This window comes from Penaeus vannamei, chromosome 18 (assembly GCF_042767895.1).
Source record: "Penaeus vannamei isolate JL-2024 chromosome 18, ASM4276789v1, whole genome shotgun sequence".
Taxonomy (NCBI): Eukaryota; Metazoa; Arthropoda; class Malacostraca; order Decapoda; family Penaeidae; genus Penaeus; species Penaeus vannamei.
In genome coordinates this window covers 1,592,401-1,602,400 of record NC_091566.1, presented here as the reverse complement: position 1 = coordinate 1,602,400, position 10,000 = coordinate 1,592,401, and the positions used below count along the sequence as shown (strand labels likewise).

The 10,000-nt window shown below is 50.8% G+C and overlaps 1 protein-coding gene across 1 annotated transcript in view; it reads left to right on the top strand.

Annotated features, from left to right (window-relative positions):
- The window catches only part of LOC113813431 (leucine-rich repeats and immunoglobulin-like domains protein lambik), a 71,915-nt gene that overhangs the window by 21,118 nt on the left and 40,797 nt on the right, over window positions 1-10,000 (top strand). The gene's annotated exons all lie outside the window — the stretch shown is intronic.

Below are 10,000 nucleotides of genomic sequence, written 5' to 3'. Positions count from 1 at the left end.
TTTCCAAACATTGGTATTTTTTCTCTTTTTTTTTCCTTTTTCTCTCTTTTCTTTTCATGTTGGTATGGCTTCGCTGCCAATAATTCCAAGAATCTGAGGCCTCGGCTGTTCAGACCATTTCTCACGTTCATTATGTCTTGATTATGCTTATATTGGCAAAACACATGTGGATGAGTCAGCTGTTCTATAGGGCGGTGGCGAGGCAGCCGATGCCCCTGATAAGGATGGAACAAGCCAACGTCCTGTGACATTTCCTCGGCATTCCTGTCCTTTAGATGGATTTCCTTCTGCAGTTTACAACAGGGACAACAGTTCTCCTTAATGCCGCAAGTCGCTCCGCTGATACGGTATTGATTTTGGCACCGGAGACCGCTACGTGCGTCCACGCATACATATGTATATAGTGCTTGTGAGAAAGTGTATGTCCTTGTGGTGGCTGGATGATCATTTAAGGATTACAGTCTGGAATTTGAAAGTTGTTTCTCGTCCAGGTCGCGACCTGTACTCTCGAATGCGGGTTACCGGGTATCCGATTCCTCCCGTGATTGAAACCTCCGTTTAGACGACGCTTCTCGGGTTTCACACTGTCATCCGAGTCTACGCTTTCTCATGCACCCTTTGGCCTGTAGAGGATGGAAAGGGGAGAGGAAAGGGGGTGGGGGGGAGGGGGCGACTGCTAAGAGGGGGACGCGCCGCCGTGTCTCTTGCGTGGAAACGAGAAAGCACCCAGACCTCGAAGACGACTTTGGTGAAAGGTGTCTCTGGTTGTGGTTCAGATTTGCGTACCGAAAATGGGGGACACAGAAATAGTTGGTGATGGTGGCACGTTATTTTGAATTTATTTACCCCTATATATTACCCCCCCCCCCTCTTATTTTCTTTCTCTTTCTCTCTCTCTCTCTCTCTCTCTCTCTCTCTCTCTCTCTCTCTCTCTCTCTCTCTCTCTCTCTCTCTCTCTCTCTCTCTCTCTCCCTCTCTCCCTCTCTCCCTCTCTCCTCTCCCCTCCCCTCCCTCCTTCCCTTCCTCTCTCCCTCTCTCCCTCTCTCCCCCCCTCTCTCTCTCCTCTCCCTCTCACTCACTCACTCACTCACTCACTCACTCACTCACTCACTCACTCAACCATCTCTCCCAACCCACATCTACCTCTTTCTTGCACCATTCTCTTTCCACATGCTTAGTTGTTTTTAAAGATTTTAAACATTTTTCTTTTCTTTTCAGGTGAGTAACGAGTCGCGGAGGGAGTAAAAAGTGTGAGTTATACTTAACATGGTTGAAAGTATGCTTCATTGTGGTAGGTGGGTGGATGTTTTGGTAGACAGACACAGACAGACAGACAGACAGAGGCAGACACAGACAGACAGACAGACAGACAGGCAGGCAGGCAGGCAGGCAGACAGACACACACAGACAGACAGACACACAGACAGACAGACACACAGACAGACAGACACACAGACAGACAGACTGACAGACAGACACAGACACAGAGACATGTGAACAATCAAACACATTGGTATTTTTTTCTCTGAGGACCACATATGACTCGCACAGTACAAATGCCTTATAATTGAATCCTGTGTTTACGTTGTATGCCAGGTCCCGAGTTGACCACGGAGGGAAAGAGAGAGTTGACCTCGAGATAGAGTTGAGCAGGAGGTCAAGTGTCAGGTGTGGCATGTTCCTGAACTGTGTGATCCGACCCACTTATCTGGGACTTCACAGGTCAAGGGTCGCCAGTATTTTGAGTGACACTACATCGTCACATATGTGGGGCCCGTGTGCGCGTTGTTTATTTATGATTTTATTGTTTGTTGGTATGGTATTTGAAGGTAGATGAATCCATTTACTGAATGACACTTCGCGCCTTCTTGCGCCCAGTGACAAAGACACAAACGGGTTCTCGGAAATCATACATACCCATGCATGCGCATACATACGTAGATGCGTAAAAACCTCTTGCGTATGAACACACTAATACGGTTATACATACGCACGTAAACACTCGCTTTTACTGATTGACTGACACTCACTCTAATGCCCGCGCTCGTCGCATCGCCTGTTTTATATTCCTTTACTCAGTTCCTCGCATATCTGTCGCCTCCCACGCTCACTGAAGCCCCCTCCCCCCCCCCCCCACCTCGCCCGCCCGCCCGCCCGCCCCGAGGTCCTCCCGCGCCAGCTCCTGCTCTCCTTCCCCGCAGGATCGTGTACTCGGGCTCTTGGGTAGCCGAGCACACGCGCCGTCGAGGTCAGCGCATCTCTGCCTGAAAAGCGCTTCATTAACGCGACCGGAATGGCTGAGTGGAAGTCGATTCGCCGTCGTGTGGAGATTAGCCGCTACTATCGGGGTTAGAGGGACTTTGGGCATCGCTTTCCGGGGCGTTCCGGTGTGCTTTCGCCTCGCAGTGTGCCGTCGATCTCGGATCTCGTGAGACTTGGGCGCTTTATCGACAGAAGGTTGCAGCTGTTGTTGTGACAATGAACGAGGTCGATGTTCCGCGACAATTAGTTATTCACCGCCTTTGAAGGGAACTTTGCTGAGCGTCCCCGTGCATACTGAACACTCGCAGGTCACAACGGTACGTGGCCTCGCATCCCTTTCTTCCTTTTCAAATGAAACCGCCATCAGATATTAGGACGAAGACCGCGCTGACCATACGCGGAGGACAGAATTACGTCTATCCCTGTCTATAACTTACCTGTAGGTTTTCGAAACAACAACACCGCTGCGGAATCTTAAAAACTAGAAGCGATGGGTTTTAGGTGTATTTGAATAACAGCCGCGTCGTTGGTCCGAAAGCGTGGGCGGGATGGAAAGTAGTTAGACGTGATAAGCAGTGCCACAACCTCGTCCCAGGCAGGTGTGCTGTGACGCGGATTGCGTGGGCCAGGGGGTGGGGGGGTGGGGGGGCGATAAAGGCAGATTTATGGATTTGTTACTTCCTTGGTTAACTGCGATTATTAAGACGTGGACGTGACGCACATAGATAGAACTGTTAGACGGGAATGATCGAAAGGAACAGTATAAAAGTTAGGATTCCATTCCCTGTGATACTCTAAATGGGTTATCTGATAAGATGTGGTCCAGCCTGCTATCTGTGGAGTAGTGCTTCTCGCGTAGACAAGCCGCATTTACGACTAGGAACTTATCAATGGTTGCCAACCGGAACACCTTCATTCAGAGATTTTTATATGTGGCGTGAATTAAAAAAACAAAAACAAATGATTAATATCCCCAAGATTATTTGTAAAGGAATGAATCTAATGATCGTATACATCTAATGATCAAGTGGTGGCTGCCCATTGTGCCAGGTGCTTTAATAAGCCTGCAAGAAAAGAGGCTTGGGCGGTTTTACAACAACTCGTCCATGCACGCCAGTTTTATCAGGATCCGAGTCTCCTGGTGACATTTCCGGCCGTGGGTGGCATGCAGCCCGGTTGCCACGTGACAGCGAAGGCAAGAGTAAGAGGAGGAGACATTGGGAGAGTAATCAGAGATGTCCAGGTTATCATCCTGGCCGGCCACAGGGCTTGTTATCACCCCCCCCCCGCCAACGGTGCCCAAGCCCCTCGACCCGCACAGCCTCTCCATCCACGGGCCCCGTCGGACCGCCCCCTCCCCCCCTCCCCCAGTCCAGTGAATCGAGCGCGGATCTGATAACCACCTGGAAATGCTGCGGAATTCAGCGCGTTGTCAGCGTCACGTCGTATCGGGTAGATGATGTCAGGCTCTCTCAAACCTTTTGGTCAGTTTCGAGGAATTTTTTTTAAGGCAAGATATCCAGGGATCGATTTCTTGCGGCATGCGGTTAGCAGAGGCCCCGTCATGAATCATGCAGGGGCAGCTTTACCGCAGGGTATTTTGTGTCGCGGCGGCGTCGGGCTTCGCGTTTCCTGCTCGCGGACCGTGGCCCTGCCCAGCCGTGGCCCGCCCCCGGGGTCGCGCTCCGTGCTGTCACAAGGACTGACTGACACCTCTTGCTTATCGTTTGTAATGCCGTTTTATCTCTTCGGTTGTTTTTTATCACCTGGCCGATACCTGTACAGTTTGATTATCTGTATCGATTCCAACGGATGGTCTCGTCTACAGTAGATTTTGTTTGTTTGTTTGTTTTCTTCAGCTGTAGTTATGCAACCGCGCTGCTTAACATTCGCTGGTCTCGTCGCATGGAGTTCCTTGGGCTTGTCATGTGACGTCCTCACCTGTGGCGTTCACCGGCCTCAATTTACTACATTTCCTTCGGTCTTTCCATTCCTTACCTCGTGACGTTCATTAAAACGACTAAGCACGATCCCGGGCTTCGTTCAAAGGTTCTCCGTTTTCCTGTCTTCTGGCATTAGCTTCACCCTACGTGGCTCATAAACTCGTCGTTATGCCGTTCATTAAATGCACCGTGTCACTGTCATTAGCCTCACCTTATGACGTCTTTTTTTTCTTACCATGCGACGTTCAACAGCCGAACTTTAAGGATGTTCATTAGCTCCACCGGGGGACTGACATTGGTTTCAGCATTCATTAGTATCCCTTATGAAGGTATCCGGCTTCAGCACACAACGTTTATTAGCCTCGCCGTTACCTTTACCGGCCTCGCCTTATGACGTCCTCACGCCTTACCATATGATGTCCCTGTCTCGCTGAATGGCCCTCCCAAGCCTTATCTTTCGAGGACCCCGAGCCTCACATTAGGCGTTTCATGGCCTAGGATGTGACGCTCTCGGATCCCCATGTTACGTTCCCTGACTCCAGGGCGTTATTCCATGGCGTCGCCCCGTGACGTTCCCTGGCCTCTGCTCGTGACTTTCTCTGGCCCCACTGTATGGCGTTCCCTTCTCTCTCGCTTTATGTCATTCCCGGGCCTTACTTACATCGTGGGGCGTTCCCCAGCCTCAGTTTACGGCGTTCTCTGGCTTCGCTCTATCGCGCCCAAAGGCTTTCCTTATGGCATTCCTCAGGGCCTCAGGGCATGACTCTCGGCAGCCCGTCGTGTGGCGTCCTCCGGCCTCCCCGCGTGGCAGCCTCCGGACTCATCAGGTCCAGGTGGTGACGATTAGCGCCGCGGCTCGAGGATGTGCCAGATGGGATAGCTGAGAAGTGATTAGCTGACTGAGCGTATCCAAGGCCGGCCAGAACCTGTTCCTAATCGCGCTGCACATATCCGTTTGTTAGGTTTGTCATTTATTTAGAGATGGACCCCAGTAAGGATTCCATTTGCATAAACCTGGATGTGACTGGGAGGTAGGATTGGGTTTCAGGAAGAGTCTTTTTTTTGTTGTTTATTCACTTTTTTTTGTGTGTGTGTTACCAGACAGGTTGCGACTAAATGTTTACCTCCGCCTGCGATATGTTGTTGTAGACAGCTTTAAGCCTTGGGGTGGAGAGTGAGACGTTACGGCTGTGATCTATCCTGTTGATTAATAGTCTTCAACTCCCCCTGTCACTGTAATCAGGGCCTTGATTTGAACCAACTAGACTTACTCGTCGAATTTACGACTCCATAGCCAGACGCTTCGAAGCGCAAAGGTCGTGGAAGGGAAGGATAAACAAATATCAAAATCTCTGGGAACCATTTGAATCTTTGGGAACCATTTGAATCTTTGGGAACCATTTGAATCTTTGGGAACCATTTGAATCTTTGGGAACCATTTGAATCTCTGGGAACCATTTGAATCTTTGGGAACCATTTGAATCTTTGGGAACCATTTGAATCTTTGGGAACCATTTGAATCCTGGGCACGTCCTGCTGTAGCGAACCTTTTCGGTACATGAGCTGTCGTGGACTTTCTTCCCTGCCCCATGAACGCGTTTGATAAAAAAACAAAAAACATGTTGAACCATTTCTATGTCTGTAAGCAAGTGGTCGATGATCGTGTGAAGTCCCTGTGTTTCGAAGGGTTCGGAGGAAGCGAGACTCCGAGGCAGACAGAATGGGAATGTGAAGGCGAGGTTTACACATCAGATACATCACCTTTTGGGCGGGAAGAAAGGGCAGAGCGACGTGGAAATATAACCCGTAGGGACACGGGCGGTAAGGGTGAATGTTCGGCCGCGGTAGGGCGTTCGCCGGGGCTCCTCTGATTCACCGTGGCAAGTCCGAGGAATTCCGCAAACACCTAGGCTTAGATCTGTCCTCCATCGCCGAATCCCCCTGATAATGGCTCGTGAGTGTCATGGGTGAAGCCATCCAGAAGACACGTACACGCACGCACACGCACACTCACACTCGCATTCACATTCACATTCGCACTCACATTCACTCTCACTCTCACTCTCACTCTCACACTCACACTCACACACACACTCACACTCACACTCACACTCACACACACACTCACACTCACACTCACACTCACACACACACTCACACTCACACTCACACTCACACACACACACACACACACACTCACACTCACACACACACACACACACACACACACACACACACACACACACACACACACACACACACACTCACACTCACACTCACACACACACACGCACACTCATTCACTCACTCACACTCACACTCACTCACATTCACACATACACATACACACATCCATAAGATGTGCTCGTGAAATTTATAATATTACTGATAACACTTTCTTTCATCAATCTCTTTGGAAAGACGCCGCCCTACGCGCACATAGCCCGCGAACTCACACGAGAACTCACACAGGTGATAACGCTCCTAACCGAGGGAGGGTGCGTGTGCCCGCGGCGCTAGTAGTGGGCAGACACGGTTATGGGCAGGTGCGCCGCTGGTGAACCCGACCTAGACACTCATTCTCCTCTTGCTGTCCTGGTCTCGGCCGCCACGCGTCGGGCTTTCCTGTTTCCCCTTCGAAAGCTCCGCAGGCCGTGAAGAACGCCGCCGCCCTTCCTCCCGCTTTCGCTGTTGGATTAGTAACTTAATCCGTCGGCGAAATGCGGTTGGCAGTTTGTGGTTTTGCGGAGGACGAGAGCGCGGATGCAGGCACGGAGGAGGAGTTGGGGGAAAAAAATGCATCGTCTCGCAACATGGGAGTGTAACAACGCGAGGAATACGACGGCGGTGTGTAGGGCAGCCGGGGCCATGGCGAGGTCTGCCTTCTGCTCGCGTTATTGCCTCGGCGTTACGCTCCCCGCCTCCGCCCGCGTCCCTCCCCCGCGCTCTTATGATGACACACAGATGTACATCGTGTAACGGCTTCATTATGTTGCTGCTCCGCCATTTCTTGGTTACGATTCCCTTGGCCGTACGAGCGGGAGGGTTCGGGGTTGTAAACTTCGGGTTTCTCAGTCTGCTCTCTGGACGCAGGCAGGTGTACTAGCATCGTTTAGACGAATGCAACGCTCCTCGAAAATAAGCTAGCCGGCAAGGAGGACTAGGGGCGATAAGGCGGACGTACTCACGAACACATCAAGGTATCCCCACATACGCACGCACGCACGCACACACGGGCGAGCTGGCGCACCCATGGCGGCGGCGGCGGCGGCTGAGGACGGAGCAGCCTGCCATCTGTTTACATGCTCCTTGATATTGACTCTCAGGCCACAGTCACAGACGTGGGATTCCATCGCCGTCATTCATTGTACCAGACCATGCCGTTGCTCGTGCAGAACACATGGCGGCGTGTCAGTGCCATCCCGACGTGGAACAAAGGAAGCTGGAGCGGGATTTAGATGGTAGGGCTATTAACCTTCCTTTTGTCGGGTGTGATGTATGGTCGAGCCAAGACCCGGGTCTGTACCTTCGCCACAAGCTGTAGTTTCGCTCGCGCGCCCGTGGCGACTCGCTGCCCATTACGCTGATCATACTTCCTTGCATGTATTGTAAAATTGCATGGGTTGCAATAATTTGGATCCTTATATCGATATAAGATTTGCGTTTATCTCTATGAAATTTGACTGAATAGTCATACCCAGGGGTGATTATTGCATACATCCCCTTTCCGTGCAGATTTTACCAGTTGATAAACAAATGTATTGTTTGAGCAAATAGCTTAACCGGCATCGCAATGCTGCACGGTGATTGCCCACCAAGGACCGCATCCGCATGATTGCAAACGATCTATAAGTACAGCTGAAGAGTAAAGCTGTATAAAAACATGTAAGGGAAGTCTTGTATAAGCATTTCTCTCCGGATGATCATTTCGGTGTCATATCCTCTCGTTTGTTTAGATTGCCCGTTCAGCGTCGCCTTGCAGTGGATGGAACCCATCTACCTTGTATAGCATTTGGCGGTACGCCCACGTCACCTACTTGCACGCTTGGGCCGTAGACCTGTCTGCTTTTACCTAGATTTGCGTGTTCTTTTTTTGAACGTAGATAGCATTTGCGTCGTTTTTGCAACCTGAAGATGGCAAGAAGACTCCCTGGCCGAGTCTTCGATTGTGGTCTCTGGATCACATCAAGACGACGCTCTCCAAAGGTTCTGTTCACCTCTGCTGTCTGTTCTCTTCTCCCAGCCTCTGTGGAAGACCTTTTATCGTGCTCAGTTTGCCTTCCCTCCGCGCCCTGCTTCTCCATCCCTTTCCCCTCGCCTTGTATCACCGGCTGCGCCGCCCCTATTATCCTGGTCCATCTGTTTCCAACACGCCACACCTTCGCTTCGGCAGCCATGGGGCCACCTGTCCCGAACCCATTCCTGCAGCTTGTTTTCCCACAGGTCTTCCACCTTCCTCCCCTCTCGCTCTGTTAGCTCCAATACCCAGTTCTGGTCCGCGCTCCCTCGCTCCCTCCCCCGCCAAGTTATCCTCTCGTACCACCTGACCTTAGTACCACCTGCCCAGCCCCCTACCCACACCTTCCACACGCTCAACTGCCGCCTTTCTGACCTGCTATTCTTTCACCCTGGTATGTCTGCCTACAATTTAGAGGTGTTTATGCATGTAAGAGGTAAAGTGGTTCAGTATATTTGTGTAAACGAGTAAATTAATCGATAGGATACCTGGATGTGTGCGTTAGTGTTTGTGTTTACACATATTTGTGTTTTTTTCTGGACACACAAACGCATGTGTATGTATATACGTCTGCATGTGTTGACGTGCGCGCATCCCGTCTCCGGATGCAGGATCAAGTCTGCCAGGGAAGGTGCAGACGGCGGCCGGTGGATGGACCTGTGCCAGATGTGAAAACACATTAGAGCGGCCATGTTGTTCTCTACGAGATTGGAATAACGTTGCGGAGACAGGGTGAGGGCATGTTGGCTGTGAGGTCACGTTTATTTGTGAAATAAGTTGTATGTGGCAGTCGGGGGAGGGGGCTGTAGGAGACCCTGGTGCCTCTGCTGGTCTCCTGGTCTCCGTGGACTGTTCTCGGCATTACTCACGTTGTATAAATAAACGAATTTACCGTTTGTTGCCGAGTTGGTATAAAACTCATTAACTGTGCTTCGAAATGCGTCCCGGCATATTGAACGCCGCACGACGTGCAAGGGTTCGCGATGGGTCGATTTCGCCTACGTGCAGAGCGGGTCCAATTGGCCAGTGCGAGTCGGGGCGTGACACGGTGAATGGGACGGGTCAAGGGGCCCAGAGAGGTCACCCAGCATGGTGCAGGGAGGACAAGTGTCCGGTTAGACAGAGCATGTAAGGGCGAAGGGACGAGGAAGATTGGAATGGAGGGATATCTGACTCATGGAAGGATGTTGTGTAAACTTTGCTGACCTCTGACCTCTTTCTCGGCGTGGAGAAAGAGCACATTATTGCGTTGATTTTTACTGTAGTAAGATGATATAGACAGGGCATTTCTGCAATTTTCAGATATATATATAACTATATATGAGAGAGAAAGAGACCCTACAGAACCCATGTTGATCAGTAAGCGGGCCAAGCCTCTAGTTTTCTGCTGCACCAGAATGTCGCCTTCCTTATTATTGAACCTGTAACTTTTATAGACACTATTTTCCTTATAGACACTAAACCAGGATGCAGATTTAGGGTCGGTCCAATTTCGTCGCTTATGTTTTTCTCGATCATTATTTAAGCAACGTTCAAAAGAGACGAGCTCTTCAATGTC